At 38.6% G+C, this 26,896-nt stretch overlaps 1 protein-coding gene across 1 annotated transcript in view; it reads right to left on the bottom strand.

Moving 5' to 3' along the window:
- Window positions 1–26,264, bottom strand: part of MEDAG (mesenteric estrogen dependent adipogenesis) — a 182,871-nt gene extending 156,607 nt beyond the window's left edge. Inside the window, exons 1-2 of the mRNA XM_072611848.1 lie at window positions 26,159–26,264; window positions 23,943–24,045 (exon numbers count right to left, since the gene is read on the bottom strand). The gene's annotated coding sequence lies outside the window, so the exon portion shown is untranslated. The remainder of the gene's footprint in view (window positions 1–23,942; window positions 24,046–26,158) is intronic.
- Window positions 26,265–26,896: the final 632 nt, after the last annotated feature.

Here is a 26,896-nt window from a genome sequence, read left to right as displayed (position 1 = left end):
CAAGACCTCCCCAGAGTACTTGTCTAGGGCTTGGTCAATGATTTAATAGCCTTTTAGGAAGGGATTCAGGCTTTCAGAATGAAACTAATCTCACAGTCCTACAAATTATAGGGGATCAACTTTGCCTCAACCACACTAAACAAGTCCTGAGAGTCCTGGGCTTGGGGAAAAAGCTCTGACTTAACATTCTTCTTTGACTTTAAAGGGATAAGACCCACATCTGCTCTAGGCAATGTGTCCAACAGAAGCTACAGAGGAAGATAACTTCCATAACCCATGTGATGGTGACATTATGTATGTAGCACCAAGCAGCCAATCCCTAGCACAACTAGTGAAACAGGAGAATACTTCATAGCATTTTCCCATTTGAGCATTAAATATCTCCAATCATGGGTCCAGACCAGGGATATGTTGGGTCCAGCTTGAAATAACTCTGGAGAGCTCATTTTAAATTTTTCAGGCTAAGTATTTCCATCTTAGAAACCATCAAATTTTGCAAATTGGACTTTGAGCTATTATTGTATTGATTGCCTAGATTTAAGGAACTGTTAATAATGAAGAATAAATTTAAATGATTCATGCAGAAAGAATTTTCAGGAGAGACAGTTGTTAAATATTTATCAACACACCCTGGTCCAGACAAAAGTGGACAGCTGCCAATTGTTTTGATCATTCCCAGGAAGTCATTGGATTCTTGAGGCACTGTCTGAACCCAAGCAATGTTGATAAAGTTCATAGAGGTCCCTGGTTCAATTGCTGTTGAGACCAGAAAAATGAGAGTGCCTGAGAATTTACTCCCAAGGATCAGAAATAGGTGCACTGGTGGTACATAATATGAGGATTTTTCAAATTGGAGACAACTAGAAAAGGGGACTCAAATCATTTCCTTAGCCATGATAATAGGCAGGCCTGGCTATAGGTGATTCCTTACCCTCGGAGAGTTTCATCATTGAGTAATAAGAGTAGGTCAGTTCCAGTACTCTTGGAGTTGCTCTAACTCCAACCCATTCCCCCACTCCCACATACATACATACACACATGTGCAACCCACCATGATGGAACAGTAGAGACATGGAAAATGCTAGAGGGTTCACCATGTCTTTGCCTGAGACTGAATGCAGATTAGAGTAGATGATCCTAAATCTCTTCCTACTCTAAATCAATGGCCCTATGATTCAATGTACATATCTAAGGTCAAGTAGATTGGTAGCCATACCTACCATAATGGCTTCAATGTAATTATTTTCCCAATGGAATGTAATTTAGTTTTCCAGTAAAATGGAGGCCCTTTGAGAGCAAAGACTGTTCAAGAGTAGGTGCAGAGCTCTGGATAGATGGGTTGTTGGTTTTGAGTGTGTCTTTATTCACCTGGACCCATGTATTACAAATTTATTTTTACAAATGTCTTTTGAATTAAATTGTGTTGAATTTACCTGTATTAATTTATCATGGATGGACATGGCCAAGATCTCCAAAAATTGATTGAGCAAGGACCTGGTTTTCCAAAGCAAGCCCTGATAAGAGTTGGAAAGGATGTTACAAATTTTACTTTAATCCTTTGTTGTTGCAGAATATCTCCAGATTAGCAATTTGAAGAAGGGAAATATTTCAAATGTCTTCTTCAAGGAAGCCTTCTACTTAATCTAGTAGGGATTTATTTCCCCTGCCACAGGAGATGCCCCAGCATGCAGCCTGCCTGACTGGGAAGAATCCAAGGAAAACTACCTTGAATAGGGCTGTAGGAAATTCCTTAAGATATCTTTGAGCATCATTTACTGGGCCAAGAACCCTGGGAGACCCTATGCCAAGTCTGTGAAAGAGGCAGGGGAACTCATCATGTTGTCTTTAGGCAGGGCAGCTGTCTCTAACTATTACAAGAGCCAGGAGGAGTTTGCTTCCCACAGAATAGAGCATGCACCTGGAAACATTGCCAATCCCTCAGAGGTCTGTTCCAATTGTAACTGAAGTTTTGAAGCCTCTTCAAACTCCTGCTGGAATCTCATAGCATGGTAAATAACTGTGCCTTTGCTGGTCACAGTAAGTTTGTTTAGAAAACATCTAACCACACTTACTCAAGAGGGTCTACATATTTGAGTGATTAGGGCAATCAAAATGAAATCCCATCTGAACAACCAATCAATCAATCAAAAAACAAATATTTGCTAATCACCTACTATATACCACTCACTCTGCTAGGCTGTGAGACATAAATGTAAAAATAAAGGAGTCTCTTCTCTCAAAGAATTTACACTCTACTAGAAAGGGTCAGGTAGGAGCCAGACTGGAATTCAAGTGAGTATAAATGAAAGGCTAGGTCTCCTCCTCAGCATCACGGTGTAACAGGCTGATGGGGAGAGAGGGAAACCAGGGTAAGAGTAGAGATTTAAAGCCAAGGAGATTTCTGCAAGAGGCATGCTACCCAGAATATTAGCTAATAACTGTTTATCATGTTCAATCTACCTGCTCAAGGCCTCGGGCTTCTATAGCAACAGGATGAATTCTCTGTCTTGCTGTTGCCACAGTCAGAGGTCAGATTCACCTTGCCCCATCCAGTATGTTCAGCACAAAGAGGCCATTGACTCAATCATAGAAATTCCACAATTTTTCTGTTTCTTTATAATTTGTAGATGTATAATCTTATATATTTAAATATATTTTTGTGGATGCACAACTTGTGATTGCCTGCCTCTTTTTAAAAATAAGCCTAAGGTTTTATTTTATGTCAAAATGTAGGCAGCACTAGAGCCGTTACGACTGTACATTTTTCTATGAACCCAGAAGAAGAGTTGCAAATGCTGATACCTTAATCCATCTGCTGGGGTGGGGAGAGAGGTTGAGCAAGCACATATTAAAAGGCTACTATGTCCCAGACATTGTTCTAAGACCTGTACAAATAGTATCTCATTTAACCTTCACAACAAGCCTGTGAAGTAGGTATTATTAAGATTCCCATTTTATAACCGAGAAAACTGAGTCAGTAGCAGTTAAGTGACATACCTAGGTTTACACAGACAATTGATGTCAAAATCTGTACTTGAACCCATGTAGGCCTGGTTTTGAAGCTAACACTCTATTCACAAGGTTATGTTGTCTTTCAAAACAAAGCAGACGCAAACCAAAGACAAGTAATTTCAAGGGGAAAGCAATAGCAGTTGGGGGAGGTGGTGGTTTGTAAATTAAGAATGATTTCATTAGGAAAACAATATTTTAATTGAACTTATAAAAGACTTTTAATAAATTTAGCAGATACCATCTTGTTGGGTCTAACATGACAAAAGCACTGATTTTTTTCTCATGAAAAGTCAATCAACAAGCATTTATTAAGTGCCTACTACGTGCCAAGCACTGGGGATACACAGAGAGGCAAAAGACGGTCCCTGCTCTCAAAAAGCTCAGAATCTATTGGGAGACAACATGCAAAAAATTTTGTAGAAATAAGATATATATGGCTAAACTGTAAATAATCAACAGAGAGAAGGCACTAGAATTAAGAGGGAATTAGAAAAAGGCTTTCTTCTTAGGAATGCAAGGTACTAAGACAACTCCAAAAGACTCTTGATGGAAAATGCTGTCCATATCTAGAGAAAGAACTATGGAGTCTGAATGCAGACCAAAGCAGACTATTTTCTCCCTCTCTTTTTTGTTTTGTTTTTTATCTTCTTTCTTGTGGTCCATTCCATTGGTTATAATTCTTCTTTACAATATGATTAATGTGAAAATATGCTTAATATGAATGTATACATAGAGCTTATATCAGATTGTATATTGTCTTGGGAAGGGGAAGGGAAGAGAAAGGAAAAAAAATTAGGAACTCCAAAGTTTGAATGCTGTAAACCAAAAATAAGTAAATAAATTTAAAATTAGAAAAAGGCTTTCTATAGAAGGTGGGACTAGAAGGAGGCCAGGAAAGCCATGAGGCAGAGATCTGCAGGGACAACATTCCAGGAATAGGGAACAGTCAGTGAATATACCTGGAGTCATGAGGTGGAGTGTCTTACTTGAGGGATAGCAAAGAGGATGGCATCACTGGATTGCAGAATGGTAGGGTGAGGAGGAATATGTCAAGTATAAGAAGACTAGGAAGGTGGGGGAAAGTGGGATATTATGAAGGACTCTGAATGTTAAACAAAATATTTTATATTTGATCCTGGAGATGAGAGGGAACCATTGGAGTTTATTGAAGAAGAGGGTGACATAGTCAGGAAGATTAATTTAACAGCTGAGTTGAAGATTGATTGCAGTGGGAAGAGATGTAAGGCATGGAGACAAAATCATCCAGGACTGAGGTAATGAGGTCCTATACTGGTGTGACTGCAGTATTAGGGCAGAGATGGTAGCATAAGAGAGAAGTTACAAAAATAAAATCAACAGGACCTGGCAATAGATTGGATACATGGTTTATGAAAAAGTAAGGAGGGCAGAGCCAAGATGGCAGAGTAGAAACATGGACTTGCTCTAGCTCTCCACCCAAATCCCTCAAAATACCTATAAAAATGACTCTGAACAAATTCTAGAGCAGCAGAAGCCACAAAATGAAAGGGTGAAACAGATTTCCAGCCAAAGACAATCTGAAAGGCCAACAGGAGGGGGTCTATTGCACCGGGCTCAGAGAAGAGCCAGCACAGACAAAACTGGAGCAGGCATCTGGGCACTGAATCACTGAAATGTGGTTTCCAGACTTGTCAACCCACAAACACCAAAGACAGCTTCAAAAGTCAGTGGAAAATCTCTCTACTTGGGTGAGAGAGGAGCATGATCTGACCTCAGCCCTAGCCCCAGGGTGGCAGCAGCTACTGCTGCAGTGCAGCTGTTTCTGGAGCTCTCAGCCTACAGATGGTGGGGGGAATCAAGAGGCTGATCTGGGTTGCAGTCCTGGTGCAAGAAGGAACATTGGCATGGCTGAGCTGGTGGCAGTTATGGAGAGGGACTCCAACTCACAGTTCCAGGGCATAAAACAGTTCTTGTGGTTGCTCACAAGCCAGAGTACAAGCCAGAAGAGGAATAAACACCTCTCCTTTGATCATACCACTTTGGATGAGCTGAGAGTTTATAGGTCCCTAGAGATATTTCTGAAAGCATCTGCACAAGGACCCTGAAACTGTGGACAGTGCACCCTCCACTTAACAAGGAGCTCAAAAGTCAAGTAATTTAACTAGGAAAATGATGAAGGGGGGGGGGAGATAAGACTACAGAAAGTTACTTTCTTGGTGAAAAGGTATTTTCTTATGATGAGGAAAATCAAAGCATACACCCAAGGAAGACAGCAATGTCAAGGCTCCATTCAGTGCCTCCAAGAAAAATATGAAATGGTCTCAGGCCACTGAAGAGCTCAAAAAGGATTTGAAAATCAAGTAAGGCAAGTAGAGGAAAAATTGGGAAGAGAAATGAGAGCAATCTTGAAAAAATGAATCAATAATTTGCTAAAGGAGACCCAAAAAATGCTGAAGAAAATAATACCTTTAAAAATAAACTAACCCAAATGGCAAAAGAAGTCAGAAAAATCAATAAGGAGAAAGATGCCTTAAAAAAAAGAATTGGCCAAATGGAAAAGGAGATTCAAAAGCTCACTGAAGAAAATAATGCCTTCAAAATAAGAATGGAGCAAATGAAAGCTGATGACTTTATGAGAAATCAAAAAATTATAAAATAAAAACAAAAACTGAAAAATTAGAAGACAATGTGAAATATCTCATTGGAAAAGCAAAGGACCTGGAAAATAGATCCAGGAGAGACAACTTAAAAATTATTGATCTACCTGAAAATCATGATCAACCAAAGAGCCTAGACATCATCTTTCAAGAAATTATCAAGGAAAACTGCCCCAATATTCTAGAACCAGAGGGTAAATAGAAATGGAAAGAATCCACTGATCACCTCCTGAAATAGATCCTGAAAGGAAAACTCCTAGGAATATTGCAGCCAAATTCCAGAGGTCCCAGGTCAAAGAGAAAACATTATAAGCAGCCAGAAAGAAGCAATTCAAGTATTGTGGAAACACAGTCAGGATAACACAGAATTTAGCAGCTTCTACACTAAGGGACTGGAGGGCTTGGAATATGATATTCCAGAGGTCAAAGGAGCTAGGATTAAAACCAAGAATCACCTACCCAGCAAAACTGAGTATAATACTTCAAGGAAAAAATGGAATTTCAATGAAATAGAGAACTTCCAAGTATCTTGTTGTGAAGACCAGAGTTGAATAGAAAAATTGACTTTCAGATACAAGAATCAAGAGAAACACAAAAAGGTAAACAGGAAAGAGAAGCCATAAGGGGCTCATTACAGTTGAACTGTTTACATTCCTACATGAAACGATGATATTTGTAACTCATAGAGGGAATATACATACATATATATGTATATAAAAACACACATATAAAACATATATTTAACACATATACATACATGTACACATACACAGATATATGCATATATGTGTGTATTATACATGTGTAAGTATGTGTATATGTACATATGTGTATCTGTTTGTATATATGTTTTTGTGTATATATGTGATTATATATGTATGTCTAGAGAGACAGAGAGAGACTGACAGACAGACCAACAGAAGGTGTAGGGTGAGCTGAATATGAAGGGAGGATATCTAAAAAATAAAATTAAGTATTGAGAGGAATGTACTGGGAGAAAGAGAAAGGAAAAAGTAGAATGTAGTAAAGCATCTCACATAAAAGAGACAAGAAAGACAATGGAGGGGAAGAGGGCAAATAAGTGAGCCTTACCCTCATCAGATTTGGCTTAAGGAGGGAATAACACACATCCAATTGGGTATGGAAATCTATCTTACCCTACAGGAAGGTAGGGGAAAGGTGACAGGAAAGGGAGAATAATAGAGAAGGGACAGCAGATTGGAGGAAGGGGTAATTAGAAGCAAAAGCTATTGTGGGGGAACAGGTCAAAGAAGAGAATGGAATAAATGGAGGGCAGGACAGGACAGAGGGAAATGTGATTAGTCTTTCACAACATAACTTTTATGAGAGTGTTTTGCATGGCTATATGACCTATATGGAATCCTTTGCTTTCTCAATGAGAGTGGGTGGGAAAGAGGGAGGGAGAATATGTGGAGCTCAAAGCTTTAAAATGAATGTTAAAAATTATTTTTGCATGCAACTGGGAAATAAGTTGTACAGGCAATGGGGTATAGAAATCTATCATGACCAAAGAAAAATAGAAGGGAGGGGAATGGGAGAAGAGGGAGGTGATAAAAGGGAGAAAAGTTTGGGGAAAGGGGTGGTTGGGGTGCATATTGTCCTAGGGTTGGGGGCGGGATGAGGAGAAAATTGGAAATTCTAAATCTTGTGGAAGTGAATGTTGAAAATGGAAAATACATAAATTATATTTGAAAAAGAAAGAGTAAGGAATTGAGGAAGACAACTAGATTTCAAGCCTGAGTAACTGTGAGGATGGTGGTATCCTAGATAGTGAGAGGAAAGTTTGGGAGCAAAGAGAATTGGGGTAGGGGAGAGATAATGAGTTCATGAGTTTCATGTTGAATTTAAGATGATTATAAGACATGCAGTTCTAGACAGCCAACAGACAGTTGGAGATGTGTCAGGATGTCAGAAAAGAGGTTAAAGATGGATAAGTAGATCTGAAAACTATTATCATAGAGATGATAGTTAAATCCATGGATGCTGACAGGGTCACCAAATGAAAGAGTATAAAGGGAGAAGAGAAGAGGGTCGAGAACAGAGCCCTGGGGACACTCATTGTTACCTGGCAAGACCTTGATGAGCATCCAGCAATGGAGACTAAGAAGTAGTCAGATAGGTAGAAGAAGAATCAGGACAGAGAAGTGTCTCAGAAACCTAGACAGAAGAAAATATTAAGGAGAAGAGAGTGATCAGCAGTGTCAAAGGATACAGAGAGGACAAGAAGGATGAGGATTGAATAAAGGTTATTAGATTTGATGATTAAAAGATAATTATTAAGATGAAGCCAAGTTGGCAGTTTAGAGGCAGCAACTCAGCTGAAATCTTTCAACATTCCCCTTCAAATATCTTTAAAATAACACCTCCAATTAAATTTTAGAGAGGTAGAGCCAACAAAAGGTGAGGGTGAGATGTTTTCTCCAGACTAACAAAACTTAGGAGGTTGGCAGGAGAGGTTTGTTACACCAGGATGAAGATCAATCTAGAGTGTATGCAAAGCATCACCAGCAACAGGCCTTAGAGACAGCTGGCACCGTGACAACAAGATTAACTTTGGGAGCTCTTAGCCCTGAGAAATTCTAGGTCACAGTTCTAGGGTAGTGAGAAGTACTTCTCGTTGGTCACAAGGGAGCAGAATCCTAGTCACAGTTCAGGACCAAGAGAAGCACTAGTGCTAGTGACTGCAGGGGAGCAGGGGTCTTTCCTGGGTAAAGACCAGAGTACAGCAGAAAAGCAGCGACCATACCTCTCCCCAGATGACCTTAGACTACCACCTTGGAAGCACCTCCAGGACTAGTTCTGAAAACAGCAGCACAGAAAAAAAAAACCTGAAGATTAGGGCAAGGTTTCCCCACCCCTAGGTAAGCAAAGTCCAATTTTAACATAAAGTTCAAAGTGAAGAAACAGGCTGGAAAAATAAACAAAGAACAACAACAAAAAAAGAAACTTGACCATAAAAAGTTACTATAATGACAAGGAAAATCAAGACATAGATTCCAAAGAAGATACCAGTATGAAAACAAAGCCTCAATGAAAAATGCTAATTGGACCCAAGCCCAACAAAAATTGCTGGAAGAGTTAAGGAAAGAGATAAGAGTGGTAGAGGAAAAATGGGAGAAATTAATGAGAATGATACAAGAAAATTAAGGAAAAAAATTAACAGCTTGGTAAAAGAAGCACAAACATTCCCTGAAGAAAAGAATTCCTTAAAAATTAGAATTGGCCAAATTGGGGGATGGGGGGAAGGGTACAAAAGCTCACTGAAGGAAATAATTCCTTAAAAATTAGAATTGGACAAGTGGGAGTCAATGACATGCAACATCAAGAAACAAAGTCAAAAGAATGAAAAATGTGAAATATCTCATTGGAAATGCAACTGACCTGAAAAATAAAACATGGAGAGATAATTTAAAATTATTGGACCACCTGAAAGCTATGATCAAAAAAAAGAGGCTAGACATCATATTTCAAGAAATCATCAAGGAAAACTGCCCCAATATCTTAGATCCAGAGGGCAAAATAGAAATTGAAAGAATCCACTGATTACCTCTTGAAAGAGAGCCCAAAACAAAAACTCCCAGGAATATTAGCCAAATTCCAGAACTTCCAGGTGAAGGTGAAAACATTGTAAGCAGATAGAAAGAAATAATTCAAGTATTGTGGAGCTATGGTCAGGATTGTACAAGGTTTAGCAGCTTCCATGTGGAGCTAGGATTATAACCAATAATAAATTACCTAACAAAACTGAGTATAATCCTTGAGGGGGAAAAATGATATTTAATGAAGCAAAGGGTTTTCAAGTGTTCCTGATGAAAAAAACAAAGCTGAATAGAAAATTTGACATTCAAACACAAGATTCAAGGGAACTTATACACATATGAGAAGCATAAAAAGGTAAACATGAAAAAGTAATCATAAAGGACTCAATAAAGTTAAGCTGTTTACATTCCTATATAGGAAGATGATACATGTAACTCCTAAGAACATTATCATGACTAGGCAATTAGAAGCAATCTACATAGACAGAAGGCATGGATGTGGGGCAATTTTGCTACAATGATCTCCAAAAATAAAGAAGGGTTGAGAAAAAGAGATGCACTGGGAGAAGATGGGAGAAGCAGAGTATGGAAATTTTTCTCACATAAAAGAAATATTCAAGGTAGAGGATTTACAGTGGATGGGGAAATGTGAGGGGTGGGGTAGGTAATACTTGAATCTCACTCTCATTGGAACTGGTTCAAAGAGGAAAGAATAGTTATACACACTCTGTTGCATACAGAAATCTATTTTACTCAGCAGGGAAATAGGAAGGGAAGGGTATAAAAGAAAAGGGTGATGGTGGTGGTAATAAAAGAGAGGACGTACTAAGGGAGACAGTGGTCAGAAGCAAAACAGACTTTTGAGCAGGGACGGGATAAAAAGAGAGAGAGGAGAAACACAAGAAAAGAGATGGAAGGAAACACACTGTACTAACTGTAATCATAACTGTAAACATGAATGAGATGAGCTCATTTATAAAATGGAAGTAGACAACAGAATGGATTAGAAAGCAGAATGCAACAATATGATGTTTACAACAGACACACGTGAAACGAAAAGACACATAGAGTTAAAATGAAGGGCTGGGGCAGAATCTAATCTACTTCATTTGAAGTAAAAAAGGCAGGAACAGCAATCATAATCTCAGACAAAGCAAAAGTAAAAATAGATCTAATTAAAAGAGATAATCTGGAAAACTATACTTTGCTAAAAAGTTACCATAGATAATAAAATGATATCAAAAAATTTTATAGCAAATTCATCTGATAATGGTTTCATTTCTCAAATATATTAACAACTGAATCAAATTTATAAAAATAAGAGCTATTCCCCTATTGATAAATAGTCAAAGGATATGAACAGGCAGTTTTCAGAAGAAATCACAGCTATTTATAGTCATACGAAAACATGTTCTAAATCACTATTAATTAGAGAAAGGCAAATTAAAACAAGTTTGAGGTACCACCTTATGTCTATCACAGATGATAAATGTTGGAGAAGATGGGGAGAAATAGGTACACTAATCAACTGTTGATACAGTTGTGATTTGGTCCATTCTGGAGAACAATCTGGAACTAGGCCCAAAGGGTTATAAAATGGTGCATACCCTTTGATGCAGCGGTAGCACTACTAGGTCTGTATCTCAAAGAGATCAAAGAAAAAGGAAAAGGACCTATATGTACAAAAGTATCGATAGCAACTATTTTCAAGGTGGCAAAGAGTTGAAAATTAAGGGAATGTTGATCCATTAAGATATGGTTGAACAAGTTGTGGCATACCACTGTGATGGAGTACTATTGTGCTGTGGGAAATGACAAGGAGGTCATTGTAGAAAAACCTGGCAAGCCCTATATGAACTAATGAAAAGTGAAGTGAGAAGAACAAATGAATCATTGTATACAGTAACAGCAATGTTGTAATGATGATCCCCTGTGAAAGATTTGGTTATTCTGATCAATACAATGATCCAAGGCAATTTCAAAGCACTCATGATGAAAAGAACTATCCACCTCCAGAGAAGGAAAATTGAAATATAGTTTTCTCTTTCTTTATTTTTATTACTTGTTTATAACATGACTAATATGGAAATATATTTTTGCATGATTTCATATGTATAATTAATATCACATTGCTTGCCTTCTCAATGGGTGAGGGAGGGGTGGGAAAGAGGAGGAGAATTTGGAACTCAAATTTTAAAAAGAAAACCATGCTAAAAATAAATGTATTTTTTAAAAAGAGATCATTGTTAACTTTGGAGAGCATTTTCTATCAAAGGATGAGGTTGGAAGCCAGAATGTAGAGAGTGAAGAAGCAAATAAGAGGAAGAGAAGTAGAAACATCAGTTGTAGATGGTCTTCTCAAGGAACTTAGCCATAACAGGGAATGGGATGACAGTTAGTAGAATGGATGGATTAAAAGATATTTTTTAAGGATGAAGGAGATATGGGCATGTTTGAAATCAATAGGGAACGGCCAAGAGACAGGGATTAAAGGTAAGTGAAAGAGTAGGAATGATAGAGGGAGTAATCTCCTAGAGAAGATAGGATGGAATGGAATCACTTGTGCAGGAAAAGAGGTTTACTTTGGCCAGGAGAAAAGCCACCTGTTCATGTAAGTCAGGGGTAAAGGAAGCGATAGTAGTCAAAAGCATCTGGGTAATATGAAATAAGGATGGGGAAAAAAAGGAGCTCTTAACAAAGGGATTCATGAAGTTTAAGGCAGATTTTCAACTGAGACGTTAGGGGACCAAGATTTGAAGAAGGTTATATATTTCAAACCAGGGAGGTTTGAAGAAGGTTGAAAATGTTTGGAAGAGCTTCCATGGAATTTGTAGTGGACTCAATCAGCACAATTTCATAAATTTTCTCCAGTTTCATTCCACAATACTTAAGAGTGAAGATAGTACATTGTTGTTATACCTCAAGGCTGAAATTTACAGGTCAAGATTGCTGATAGGATAATGAGAAAAGGAATTCAAAAGAAGAGATCAGTGGAGAGCTGAATTGGCTCACCAATGGGCAAAGATGAAGAAGGGAGGAGAGTGCAGTCAATGCAGAGCTGACAGACTAGGAATGAACTGAGAGGTCAAAGGATTGGAAACTATGGTAAGGATAAAGAACAGGGTTGTTGTTGAAAAATAGAAGGAAAGGGAGAATGACAATAGATTGTGATTAGATAAAGGAATTTCAGGGTTTATGAACATGGAAGTGGTACATTTGTGGATGGGGTCAAGATCAAGTATGGCCAGTTCCGTGAGTAGCTGAGATAGAGTGGTGGAGTTGGTGACGTGAAATGAGCAAATTGAAAAATAGTTTAGGGAGTTTGAGGGAATGTCAATATGTATGCTTGTATGTAATGAGGATTTTGTTATCCGTTTTAGACTAGTTTCTCAGGATCCATGGCCATGGCCATGGTCTAGTTTCCAAGTGTTCGATAATAACTCCCAGAATAGCTCCAAGGATCCTAGATAGTAATTCTTACAGTCATAGTGATAGGCAGTCCTACTGAGGCTGTGCCATGAGAAAAGGGGTGACATAATTGATATTTACTATGCTTGCGCCAAATGACGATATTGCTAAAGTTAACCTGTGAGGCCATTGTTGGCAATATGCTTTCTTTGTCTGTTGCCCTTTAAAGTAAGTGGACACTAGTCAGCGAGTGGGGGAAAGCACAGACGAATCCTCAGGGAACCCATAGGGAAATCTGTGTGCCCTGACCTGCCCCCATCAAGGTCTGAAGAGATTTAGGAGAGTTCACAAGTATGCCTGTCCCAATTGACCCCATCGAGATGTAGGGATAGTTGTTCCCCCTTCTCACTGGCACCTACAAGGAGGGTGATTAGGGAATGCTGTAGGAGCTGGTTCTCTCATTATCAGCAAGCTTTCTAAAACTAGAGTAAAATAAAGCTGATTATTTACCCCTCTGAAGCTGTCTGCCTGTCTGACCAGATCAAGAATGAACCTGTTAGAGGTTGGAGTCCAAAACCTCCAGTGCTTCCTGTGAGTTATCTGTGAAACAATGCTGAAGCTTCCTCATATGAAGGCAGGAATTGGGGAGATGTGTGATTGTGTGGTTTGTCCTTTGTTCTCAAAGAGGACCATGACATCAGGGAGATGATGACATGATTTGCAATTGACTTTCATTTGAGTGAGGGAGGGCTGTGCTAAGTCACCAGCCTCACTTTGTCCTCCAGAGCCATCTGGGTCCAGTGGCCAGATATCCATCAGGACAGCTGGAGATGGCCCTCTTTTGGCCAGCAACCCTGAGGGTCTTCCCCTCCCAGTTTGATTTTTTTTATTAAAGGGGCAATCCCTTGACTCACTTTTTAAAGAGGCCTATTCACTGAATGGCATTGCCTCACTCAAAGTAAAAACTTGAAAAGACCTTAGCTTAAAAGGGTCAAGGTCTCTCACTGCATTTTAGGCCATCTCCAGTCATCCTGATGGATATTTGGTCTTTTTGGCTGACTCCTTCTTGGAATGTTTTAAAGTGTTCCAAGTTTCATCATAAGCCTTTTTTGCAACAACCTTGGTCCTATAACCATTATTTCCAACCCAAATATTGTCAGAAACTATTATTTTTTTACATTAGGCTTATAATTTTCTCTATTCAGTTTGAGGGATTTGTGAACGTAAACTCTTCAAATTGTTACTATTATACAATCCTCTTTAGTAGAAATATTCAGTTGAAAGGATTATGCAAACTCTGAAGTGTACTCTCAAACAGATTGTTGAAACACATTAGCCCGGACCACTTGGGAGATTTCTGACTAGACATGTGATCAGACACACTTAGCAACAAAAATCAGCTCTGCTATATTACTAGTATTTCAGCATTGACCTTAACAGTCTCCATCCAGACTTAGATGACTACTTGTTTTAGGTGGTGCAGTGGATAGAGCACCAGTGCAGGAGTCAGGAGGACCTGAGTTCAAATTCACCTCAGACACTTGACACTCTCTAGCTGCGTGACCTTGGACAAGTCACTTAACCCCAACTGCCTCATCCTGGGTCATCTCCAGTCATCCTGATGAATATCTGGTCACTGGATTCAGATGGCTCTGGAGGAGAAGTGAGGCTGGTGACCTGCACAGCCCTCCCTCACTCAAAAAAACAAAGTCAAGTGAAAGTCATGTCATCATTTCTCTGATGGCATGGTCTTCTTCGGCAACAAAGGACGAACGCACAACCCAGATGACTACTTATATGATAAACAAGAATGTATTCTAAATGCTGCTCTGTTTTTAATATTAAAGGGAATCATTGGTGACGGGTCCCCTGGATTTAGGCATATATGAAACTACCATATTTATAAGACTATGTGATGCCTAGAGAGTCCACTCAGAAGCTCCATTAACACAGGAATCCAAACAAAGCCATATATTCATAAAGGATTGCTCTTAACTATGCATTTGGCCCAACTTCCATAACACTCCCAAGAAGAGAGAAACCTTCACTACTGCTCTTATTCTTGGTCCCTAATATAACTACCAAAATTGAGTCCCACATTCCCAGGATTCACCATTTTGACAGAATTTCTGACCCATAGTAATGGCTTAATAAATGTTTGTTGCCTTGACCTAGAGAAAGAAACACTTGAAAAGCTAAGATCATAAAGGTTTTTGATGGGGTGTAGTTCTAGGTCTAGTGCAGTGGGGGAAAACTCAAAAACAGAAATATTAGATAGAGATTTAGGAAGGGGATAGGGAATCTAATCTGTTGCTAGCATGGTCTTCTTCAGCAACGAAGGATGAACACACACATAGAACTAATGAACAACCCAAGCTATCACTCTTGCTCTAAACTTATGAAATTGTGAGCTGTTGTGCTAGTTAAGCAATGAGTGACATGTCTTTCTACCTTTCTGCCTTAAATAATGTGATGAATTGAATCATCAAGGCTTTGGGGATCACTGGATCCTTATTCCCATTTGGGATACCCTCTGGTATATTGAGAATGGGTTTTTTCCTACTTTGAAAATGTCTTCTTTGTTATGGTTATCCTCCTAGACTGGGTAAAGGCTTGTCAGGGTAGGTTTTCTTCAGGTGACTATTTGATATTCAGAAGAAGAACCTTCTTTATTTTCCCTAGATTCATAGTTTATTTACTATTTAAACCAGCTCTGGACAATGACCCTAATTCAAGGTTCCAAGGATTCTCTCCATGTGACTCTTTGGGTTTCTGCTCATTCTAAGGGGGATGGTCACCGAGTAGCATTCCTGGCTTAGGTTATTCTTTCCCCAGGGAATTTGCATGTCTTTGGAACCAAACTACAGCCCTGGATTCCCTCTCCTTGGTTGAAACTATCCTTACACTTTTCTCTTAATTTACTTTTTAACAGCAATGTCATTTATTTTACTTCAATTTTAGAAGGTTTATGGATACTTTTTCATTTTTCCTCCATGGTCACTTTTTCATTTAATTCAGAAACGCTCTAATCAACAACATAGTTTAGGATGGGGACCACTATGATTAGAATAAGGATCTCAGATTTTCAGGTATTGTTTCTTGAATATTCTTTGGCAAATTCTACCCATCCATAACACTTAAAAATTGTATAGTTTAACAGAATTGATCTTAAGCATATATTCAAAATGCAGTGCAAAAAAATGTAATTTTTTTTTTAGTTTTCCCTTAATAAAAGCATTACAAAAAATATTCTCAGATAAAAGAGGTTTGATTCCTTGGGGCAACAAACTAAAGCACCATTTGCTAAAGAACTGGAAGTCTTTGGTCATGATATTGATGATTCAAATATGTCCATGGACATACTTTTTCACTTCTGGTAGGAAGTGTTCCATGTCTTTAAATGACATGAAGCCTTGGTGGGCAAAATTAGGGAAAACACATCTGCTCCATTACTTTCTTGTAGGGTTTATGTGATGAAGTTTATGACTCCCACAAATATGAAGTCCACCATAATCTGGGCACTTTTTACCTTTCCAATTTTCTTACCTCTCTCCCCTCCATGTACCCTATGATCCCGTTGTTCTGGTCTCTTTGTTGTTTCTGACACAAGATATTCTACCTGTCTACTACAGGGATCTTCATTGACTGTGCCTCTTACCTGCAATTCTCTCTCTCCTGATTTCCCTGGCTTCCTTCAAGTCTCAGCTAAAGTCCTACTTTCTGCAAGAAACCTTTGCTGGTTTTCCTTAATGCTAGTACCTTTTCTGTATGATTATCCCTAACTTATCCTGTCTATATCGTTTGTACATAATTTGTTTGCATGTTGTCTCTCCCATTGGATTGTGAATCCCAAGAGGGTAGGGACTTTTACCTTTTTCTGTATCCCCAATGCTTCAACAGTGCCTGGTACACAGTAGGCACTTAATAAATGTTTGGTGAGTACATGGACTGAAGCAAAGTGAAATAACAGCAATATTATATAATGAGTAACCGTGAATGACTTATCTATTCTCAGCTATACAGTGATCCAAGACAATCCTGAAGAATTTATGATGAAAAATGCTATCCATCTCCATAGAGAGAACTGATGGAGTTTGATTACAGATCAAAGCATAATTTTTCTTTACCTTCTTTATTTTTATTTGTTTTTTCATCTGTGTTGTCTTTCACAACATGAATAATATGGGAAAATAATTTGCATGACTGCCCAATACATGTATCAAATTGTTTGCCTTCTCAATGGGGAAAGGGGAAGAAGGGAGAAAATTGGAACTCAAAAAAATTTAAAACAAATTCTAAATATCTTCACATGTAATTTGGGGGAAAATAAAATACTAAATTAAAAAAACAATTGACAAAGCTTTAAAGTTTTGATCATCAAAGGTTCTTGCAATGCAATTCTTTTATATGTCCTGGTACCTTGTTAGAATTTAATCTTCTCAATCGCTTTTTAAAAAATAATAGTCCCAAGACATTAGCAAACACTGACCCACATGCCTGCTTTTTTATCTCTATAAAATCTTTATGAGCCGAATCTATGCATGCTTTGAGGGTATTTTCAGTAAAAATATAAGAAAAATAGGCGAGTTTTATGGGTCATTTTTCTGCAACAGACTACAGGGTTATGGTTAAATAGTTGAGAGAGATGTGTAGAGAATATAGGATCCCGTTGTGTTTACTGTTTATTAATTTTGTGAAGGTACTTGACTCAGTAGAGCAAAATGCATCCTTAAAGGCTTTCCTTGGAAAGTTATCTTTCACGTCTGTCAAAATTATACAAAGCTCTATGACAGATGTGACTACAGAGATTGCTTTGTTCAATGATCCTCTGAGAATTGACATTTAAACAAGGCACAAGCAAGGAAATAAATATAGGTTTGCTAAGCATATTTTCCAGTGTTTTGGAAGGTCCACAATGAAAGAAAAAGTAAATGAAAGAAGAATTTCCTATCAATAGCAAGAATTTCCAAATGCTACTTTTACAGATATATGTAAAATGCATCAAATCCCAATACACTACAAAGCCTCTTTGTAAAAATTCATGATAATGTGTAGAAGATTGGCCATTCTACACTGGAAAAGTCTAGAGGATGAAAAATGCACATTGTCCAAAGTATATACAACTGAATAACCTATTGGACTAGTTAACCCAGTTCTAACAATTTTTGAATCTTGTATAAATACTTCAGATGGAGAACGAGTTATGCTCAGAGCTGAGTAATCTTTGAAGGAGAGGATTAGGCTGAATGGTATTTTGGAAACTTCTACTCCTGAAGGGTAGGGAGTCGACCTTCTCCTGAGGAGAAGAAGACTATAACCCTGGAGTTTCTGTACCTCCAAAGGAAATTCCCAAAACTCTACCCACCAAGTCTGCTCTCCTTCTCCTGTCCTATGGCTCCAGATCTCAGCCATACCTAGAATTCTCTTTCCTCATCTCTGCCTCCCTGTCTTTCTTTAAATCCCACTGTCTAATAAAGAGCCTTTCCTGATCCCCTTTAATGTTAGTGCCTTCCTTCTGTATATTATCTCCAATGTATTATATGTAGATATACATGTAGGTACAAATATAGATATTTTATTTGTTCATAGTTATCTGCATGTACAAATGTCTCTCCCATTAAGTTGTGAGCTCCTTTAGAGAAGGGACTTTCTTTTGCCTTTCTGTTTCTCCAGCACTTAGTACAGTGTCTGAAACACAGTAGGCATTTAATAAATATTTATTGCTTTATTTAATATTTAATATTTAATAAATATTTATTGCTTATTGCCATATACTCATTGTTCATCTTCCTGAGAGGAGCTACAAAGCCGGGACTGGGTGTACTCTAGTCACCATGATTAAAGTCATAGGAATTTCAGAGTGCAGGTGGGTCTGTATAGGATTGCCACATTTACCAACTGTGAAGGCATGGTGCTCAGGTCGAATTGACAGTGGTATAATGTTTAGAAACGGCCCTAAGAGAGCCAGATAGCATTGATTGGTTTGTTTGCCCTCTAAGAAAGTGACTATACCAATAAAGAAAAGAAGTTGGCATTCTCTGACAGATGGCTTTACGAATGAATTCTATCAAACATTTAAAGAACAGTTAATTCCAATACTATATAGACTATTTGGGAAAATTGGGGAAGAAGGAATCCTACCAAATTCTTTTTGTGATACAAATATGGTTCTGATACCTAAACCAGGAAGAGGCAAAACAGAGAAAGAAAATTACAGACCAATTTCTCTAATGAATATAGATGCAAATATTTTCTTCAGGCTTCCAGGGCCTCAAGCAACCAGCACAATGTCACGTGCAAATAGAAGCATCTGAAGGAACTCACCATCTAAAGGCATCTCTTTTCAACTTGGACTCTAATGGATTTCCTCCATGAGAATGGTAAATATCTTTGTAGATCATAATTCTCCCTAGTTTGACTAGCTTAATATTAATAATCAGGAGTGCTATTGAACATGGTCATTCCTGTTTGCATATTTTTAAAGAATCTTCCACAATTTTGATGTATGATTGAAAACACCTTGCTGAAAGAGAACCTTTAATAAAGATAGAATTTAGTTCAATAAAATTAAAAATTGTTTTTCTAGTTAAGAATAACTAATGTGAGATCTTTTGTTTTCTTTTTCTTTCAATATCCCTTCTTTAATGTTATTTTAACCTTTCTACAAGCACACCTGGTGTGGCACCCACTGAACATGAACATAATATTCCAGATATGATCTGGCCAGAGAAAAGCAAAGTAAGACTCCTCCCTCCTTAACCCTGGATATGACATTTCTCTGAAAGTAACCCAACATCCCATCCTTTTTTTTTGGCTGCCTAATCATGTTGCTAAATCCTACTAAGCTTGCAGTCCACTAAAATACCTGGATCTTTTCAGAAAAACTGCCACCTAGCCATGTCTACAGAACAGACCAGGCAAGTGAGGCTTTGCCCCAGCTATGTTGAATTTAAGGAATGACAGATATGGGGCTAGGGTCTCTAGTCCATGCAGAATATTTGGACTGCCAACACTAGACTCCATCAGCCACCAGCAACTAAGTAATTCAGAACCAGGCAACTCTTCTTCATTTGTCCACAACAGCTAACATTTATAGAGCATTTACTGTGTACCAGGCATTGTGCTCAGCACTTTACAATTATTATCTCATTTGAGCCTTACCACAAGCCTAGGAGGTGGGTGCTATTATTATCCCCATTTTTACAGATGTAGAAACTGAGGCAAAAAGAGGTGAAGTGACTTGCCTAGGGTCGCACAGCTAGTAAGGCCAAATTTGAACTCAGGTATTTCTGAGTGGAGATCCAGCACTCTATCCACTTATATGACTCACTATCAACAACATTGGCTGTCTCTATCCCATTCTAAAGAGAAAGCATGAGAATGAGACTATACCCAAGTTTATAAATCTCCCTGCTGAGAACAAGTTGGGTACCTGAGATGGAAGAGGTCAGGGTTAGGAGCATAGGGTTGCACCTCAGAGTCTTACCCAGCATTGAATCACTCTGCTTTTCAAGGTCCCTTTCCCAGGTAGGATCTCCAAATCCAGAGTGAAAAGGAGACAGAGCAGGGGACTGGTAATGGAGGACCCAAGGATCGGGGACTTCCTTTTCTTGTTTTTAACTAACCATCCTATTAACAATTCATTCTAGGATTTTGTCAAGAATACAACACAAGTTCATTGCCTTAGAGTTTGAAGATGCCACACTCTTTCTCCTCCCTTTCTTTTAAACAAAGTGAACATTTGTCTTTTGTGTTGTTCCCCCCTTTCTCCACAAGCTTTCAAAGATCACTGACTGACTGAGACATCATTACCATCAGGTGTTTCAGTCTCTGAAAATATAGTTCAGCTGGCTCAGGTAACTTGAGCTTTTCAAGGGCAGGTAGCTCACTTATTCCCTTCTTTATCTAGAGAATAGGAAACTTATTAGTAAATTTATTTTCTCTCTCTTGTCCAGTCCAGAAATCATTCTCCTTGGCAGAGAAAACAGAATAATTGAGTAGCTTGGTTTTTCTCTGTGTCAGCAGTGTTCCATCTTCTCCAAACAGGGGTTTTCTCCCTTCTTTAATCTTTGTCTTTTTGCCAAGATAGCTTTTTGAAAAAACATCTCTTTTATTTTCCTTACTTCCCTTCAATAGCTTCAGCTCATCCTGACCTTTAATAATTCTTGAAACTATGTCATGTATTTGTATTAATCTTCACCTTCTATGTACTGGGACAGGAATAGGGACAGGACTGAACCTTTGATTTCATTTGTACAGGAAACTTCCAGCTGAGGAAACTTCCTCTGCCATGAAGGTCTTGGTTTCAAGGCCACTACATCAAGCATCCTGTCAATATTTTTCATGTGTTGTTAAAGATCCAAGTAGTTGATGAATTTCCTTTCTATCCAAATCAGTCTCTTTACTTTTCATAATTGTTTTCTATGATGTCCTCAGAATTTCATTCTTGAAAACTTCCCATTCCTCCTGGGTTGACTTTTCCCATAGAATTTCCATTCATGGAATTCTATTATCCTTCCTCTGAATTCTTTGAAATCTGCCTTTCTAGAATGCATGTCATACTATGTGTGTTGGCAAATAATCAATAAATTGAGGTCAGTAGTTTTTCTCATAACCAAAGACCCTACATGAAGGTCACTGAATGTTTAAATACTTTTGAAAAATAGGGTGTCCCTGAGGGTAAAAATCAACTCTGATTGATTAATAATTAATGGGAGAATAAATATTATAATGAGAGATGGACTTGTCTAATGAGGGGCTAGGGGAATGTGACTTTGACCATGTTAGCACTCTCCCAGATCATTTTGCCTCCAGCAATCTATACAAAAGAAACTATTCTCCACCCAGTTCTATGGGAGTTGAACAATGGTGGGGTTCCAGTAAGAATTATACCTAGAAAAGATAGTCTGGGTAGGATGAATATTTGGACAAGGTCAAAAATGTCCGTGAGAGACTGGGTTTTGAATGAGTAAGCAAAAAGAGGATCTTTGGGTCTCAAATAAATTGGTTATTAATATAATAAAAAAAACCCAATCATTTTCTCAGTGGTATTCCTCTTTTCTATCATGAATTTTAGAATGCTCACTTTACCCTAAGGTTCTGATCATATCCACCACCTTCTTGTCAATAAGAATGGTGTGGAGAGCAGCATCTCCTCTTTTTTTCATTTCTCAGCCTTTTGATGGATGAAATGATCATTAAGGCAAGTCAGGAAGTTATTAACTAGTCTGCTTATGACAGAAAGATCACTAAAGATCAGACAATTCAAGTCTCCTGGTCTTGTGATCTGTTCCCCTAATTTCGCATTTATTTCCGTTTTTGTCTAGGTGGTCTATACTATGCTGATGACAATATTTCTGTCTCTACTGACCTTCACCCCATTTCTCTCCATCAGAATTCCTCTCCATTGTTCCTGGATTTCCTCATATGAGTGTATCTTATTACACAGAATGTCTCAAAAGTCTTCATGCACATTTGAGACTTCAAAGCTTAAAAGTGTTACATCCTTTAGTGTAGGATGGGTGTACACACATACATACACACAGACACACACACAGGGCACAAAGCATAGTTGTACTAGGTTCAAGGCACCTTCTAAGGCTTCACCACCTAAGATCATAGTTCAAGGGTTCCCACCAATGAGTTTTCTTTTTTCTCTAGTCAGTCACAGGATACAATTAGTTCAAAGCAAAGTTATTTAATGAAATAGCGTAGTAAAAAAAAAAGCTTCAATAAAACATTATTCCCATAAACTTAGGGCACACTATCAGTGGAGATAGTGAGTATGCATAAACATCATACATGAGGAATACACACCTGTATGGAACATCACATTGGAAGGGCAGCTTACGCCAAAGGATCAGCAATGTCTTCTGGTGTCATAACTGTGATGCTTAATTGATCTCCTCTTCCCTGTGTGTGTCCTCTCTGCTGAGAATGCAGCTACCCTGACCTTTCTGTGATGGCTGAGGAATGGTCTCATGGTAGCTGCTACACATGTCATCCCACCTGGCATTTCTCCATTGGGCCTATGGGGACTTTTGTCCTTGCTCTGCTGGTCTTAAATGACCTGGTGTTAGTGACTTGGTATGTATCTCTCCTAGGCATTAATCAATCCTACCAGTTTCTGGATTTCATCCCTTCAGAGCCACTGGTTAGCCATCACAGCTCCAGTTCACTGGAGTTCAATGACAACAACTTTCCCCTGATAAGGAAAGACTGATTGTTCTTTAAATGTAGCTGGCTTCAATAGATTAGACCATCTATGGACTAATGTTAAGTCTTTTCTTTTTGACTCCTAGAAGTTCGAGACAACTATCTCACTTGGGATTAGATATTTCCAAGATCCCCCTATGGCTTAGCATGCAAATAAATTTGAGCCTGAACAAAATACAAGTTAAGAAGGCTAATTCCATTCACCTAGCCCACATTCCTTCCATTATTATGTATGTCTAACACAGAAAAACATTGCTTCAGAGCTATATAAACCTCCCTGTCTTACTACAATAAATAGATAAGATGTTCAAACTCTCTTTTTTAACCTATTCCATTTGCTTCAAATTAATATACCCTTGCATAACTATATTGTAGTCATGAGTCTCATTTCATCAAATTTCAACGATATTTGTCTTAGGTTGCCTTAGGTTTGCTAGTTCATCTTGCTTGTCATGAATACTTTGTTTGTCTGAGTAAATGAATATCACTTTTTGTGCTAGCTGAGAATTGGAAATAAAGTAGATGTCCACCAGCTAGGGAATGACTAAACAAAGTGTGGTACGTAAATACAGTGGAATATACTGTGTTGTAAGAAGTGATGTGCGATGAATGCAGAGAAGCATGGAAAGATCTATATGAACTGAATCAAAGTAAACTAACAGACAAGAAAACAACACACAGTACACAGATAATGTACACACAACATACGATATAAAGAAAAAGAATGACACTCTCAAAAAAAGTCAACTTAAAATTATAAAGATCAAAAAGGACTGAAAGAGATATGAGAAGACACCCCCAACCTACCCCTTCGTGGAGGTAGAATGTATGTAGGTGTTACACATGGCAGATGTTTTTGTGCTTTTTCAACATATCCATCAGTTAAGCTGAGTTGTTTTTTTCTTTTCCTGTTTATTATATGAAAAGCTCTCTGGGACAGGGTGGAGAAGGGATACATGGGATATTATAGTGATGTAAGAAACAGAAAACATCAATAAAAACTTATTTTTTAAAATAAATGAATATGCAAATAAATATGCATATATAGATACCTAAGGCCATAATAGAATGGAATCTAAAGAAGAAAAAAATCTCTTTCATTACTCCCTACCTTCATTCAAACCTGAGGATGGTTCTTCTTTCTTAGCCTACTGCAGCACATGCGTTGAGTGGTGATCCAGAGTTGCAGCCAGGAAATGTAATAAGAGGTGTTTCTAGATGTGACAAAATGTCTATTAACAGAAACCACACGAATGAGGAATATTTTAGCCATGTCTGGAGAGGGGGCTTAGGGTAGTGGTGTTTGCAAAATTTGAAAATATTCGGTTGGACTGCTTCAGGAAAGGAAGGATTAGGATTTTTCCTCCCTATCTTTGTACCCTGAAGAGTCTTCATTCCTCCTTGAGCACACTCCAAGCTTTACAATGGAAAAGTTAAGTGGCCCCCTAGAGCAGCTGGCCCACCCCCACACCCCACCATATATACAAGCTATTGCTGCTGAGCTTGCCCTTTGCCTAGGGGAACACTGGATTCATCTTTTTACCCTGTTTTGAAAAGCTATGAAGTATAAATCAATATGGTTCTCTTTCATTTGGCTCCAAAGCCCCTAGCCAGGAAGATCATAGCTAATTTCTTAGAGTGAGTTTGTTTTCCATGTTTCCTCCCTCTCTCTCTCTCTCTCTCTCTCTCTCTCTCTCTCTCTCCACAGTAAAACACACATAAAAATCATAAATTGCCAATTGCCACAATCAAATACACTTTTATTTAATGCTAATTTGAAAAGAAAAGTAAACAAACTTTGAAGAACAAGTAAGTTTTTCATTTACTGTATGCTCTCCCAAGCAGAAAGTGGGAAGGGGGAATGGGCAGGAAAAATCAGAAAGAATTGGTTTCCTCAGAAAATTCTAGTCTTGGTCTCAGGATGCACTCCCAATCATGGTGGGCACAGTCCTGTGGCCACTCAAACTCCAGCTGCTCCAACCATCTCTTCCCTCTGATTGCTCTCAGTGATTCCTGCACAGGGCATCTGAACTAATCCATGCACATCTGGCATCATAAGAGGCTTCTCCAGTGTAAGGGGAATGGACTCTCTTTAAGGCATATCTTCTTTTAGTCCCTGGATCAAAAATAAACTGAAGATTTCCATCCTATCCCACAGATTTCACCCAGCAACTGTAAATACTGTGGCGAAAAGGGACGCTACATTACCATAATGGATCAGCTAGGAGTTGCAGTGGGATAGAGTGCCAGGCCTAGAAGGAAGAAAACTCATCTTCCTGAGTTCAAGTTCAGCCTCAAACACTTACTAACTGTGGGACCCTGGACAAGTCACTTAACCTTCTTAGCCTCAGTTTCCTCATCTGTAAAATGAGCTGGAGAAAGAAATGGCAAATCACTTCAGTATCTTTGCCAAGAAAACCCCAAATGGAATCATGAAGGGTCCAACAAGACTAAACAATGACATGACCAGAATAAAAATTTGATTTGCTATAATTTGGGGAACCATTTGGGCTTGGACTCAAACACTGAACCCATCAGAAAGAGCATCTCTTTTCTCAAAGACTAAAAGAAAGAACCTAGTTGTCCTGGGTATAAAAAGGAGAGAAGTTAGGTTTGTGTATTAAGCAGAACCCAGCCAACCTCTGTCAGTACAGTAGCTGCACCTTGCTTCCATGTATATGATTTGTACTATAAGGTTTCTCACATGGTACCCAACAGAGCCCTGACTTCAGACACTCACCTAGGTAGACTTTGGGGAGATTTCTCTCACTCACCGTTAGCTCATAGCCTGTTGTTCAGTGGCATCCAATGGACTTTTGTCCATGGAGTTTTATTGGCAAATACTTTGCTATTTCCATCTTTAGCTCATTATACAGATGAGGAAACTGAGGCAAACAACGTTAAGTGACTTCCCCAGGGTCACACAGCTAGTAAGCGTCTGAGGCTACATTTGAACTCAAATCTGCCTGGACTGGTGCTCCATCTACTACACCACCTGGTTGCTCCAGCCTCCATCTAGGAAACCCCCAAAAAGCACAGCATTCCTGCATTATGCTCATACCACTTCCCCACTTGCACAGCATCCCTGCATTATGCTCATACCAGTTCCCCACTTGTGAGTACACAGGTCACAACTTGGCTATTTAATTAAAGCTATGACTTCATTGATGTGTGAGTATTACTGCCTATTTCCACCTGCTATGCCTGCCTAACTCTTATCCTTGTCTTTCCACAAATCCCCCATAGGACAGATAAGCAATGTACTAAAGACCTTCTAGTCTAATCCATTCAGGCCAAGCTAGAATATTATGACCCATGTGTACATACCTTGGGGAAGAGACACTTATTTTCTTCAATCATTAAATCAGGAGAGGGAGGGTGAAAGGGAAAAATATCCATTCCAGCATGTACTGTTTAAAATCACTCATGGAAACACAATTTCCTCCTTACATAAGAGAGGAAGTGAATGTTCTGTGCCTGTACACTGTCCTACAAGGTCAGTGAGTGAGCTAGTCTTACTTAACTGTTTTTGTTACAAAACAGCATGTAACGAAAAAAAATGTAAATGTGAAAAAAGAACCTAACTGGCATTCTGAACAGCAAACCGAGTATGCAGTGCTTTGGATGACTCACCATGAAGGAGGACTGACTAAATACAGAGGTTAGACTGATCTCAAGGTCTCCTTCTGAAAAAAACAGCCTTTCATCCCTTTAATGCTGGCTGCCAGCTCTATGGAGACAAGGACTCTGTCTTAGCTAAATGCTGTTTCTCCCTCTAGCATCTAGCCCAGTATTCTGTACCTTATAAGCATTTGATCTTTTCTTTCTTTTTTCCCTCCTTTCCTTCTTTTCTTCCTTCCTTTCTTCCTCCCTTTCTTTCTTCTTTCCTTCCTTTCTTTCTTGGATTAAATTGAAATGGAAAAAAAAGCAGCAAGGCTTCTGTTTGAGGTAGCCCCAAGTCTTTTCATCTGGGAACTATTCTGCCATCACCTTTTGGGGACCATGGCCTTCTAACAGTTGTGAATTTAGGACTGTTCAGGGTAACAATGCCCTCACATGTGGCCC

The sequence above is a fragment of the Notamacropus eugenii genome, chromosome 5 (genome assembly GCF_028372415.1).
Source record: "Notamacropus eugenii isolate mMacEug1 chromosome 5, mMacEug1.pri_v2, whole genome shotgun sequence".
NCBI classification, from domain to species: Eukaryota; Metazoa; Chordata; class Mammalia; order Diprotodontia; family Macropodidae; genus Notamacropus; species Notamacropus eugenii.
The sequence above is the reverse complement of the archived record's forward strand: the minus strand, read 5'-3'. Positions and strand labels throughout refer to the sequence as shown.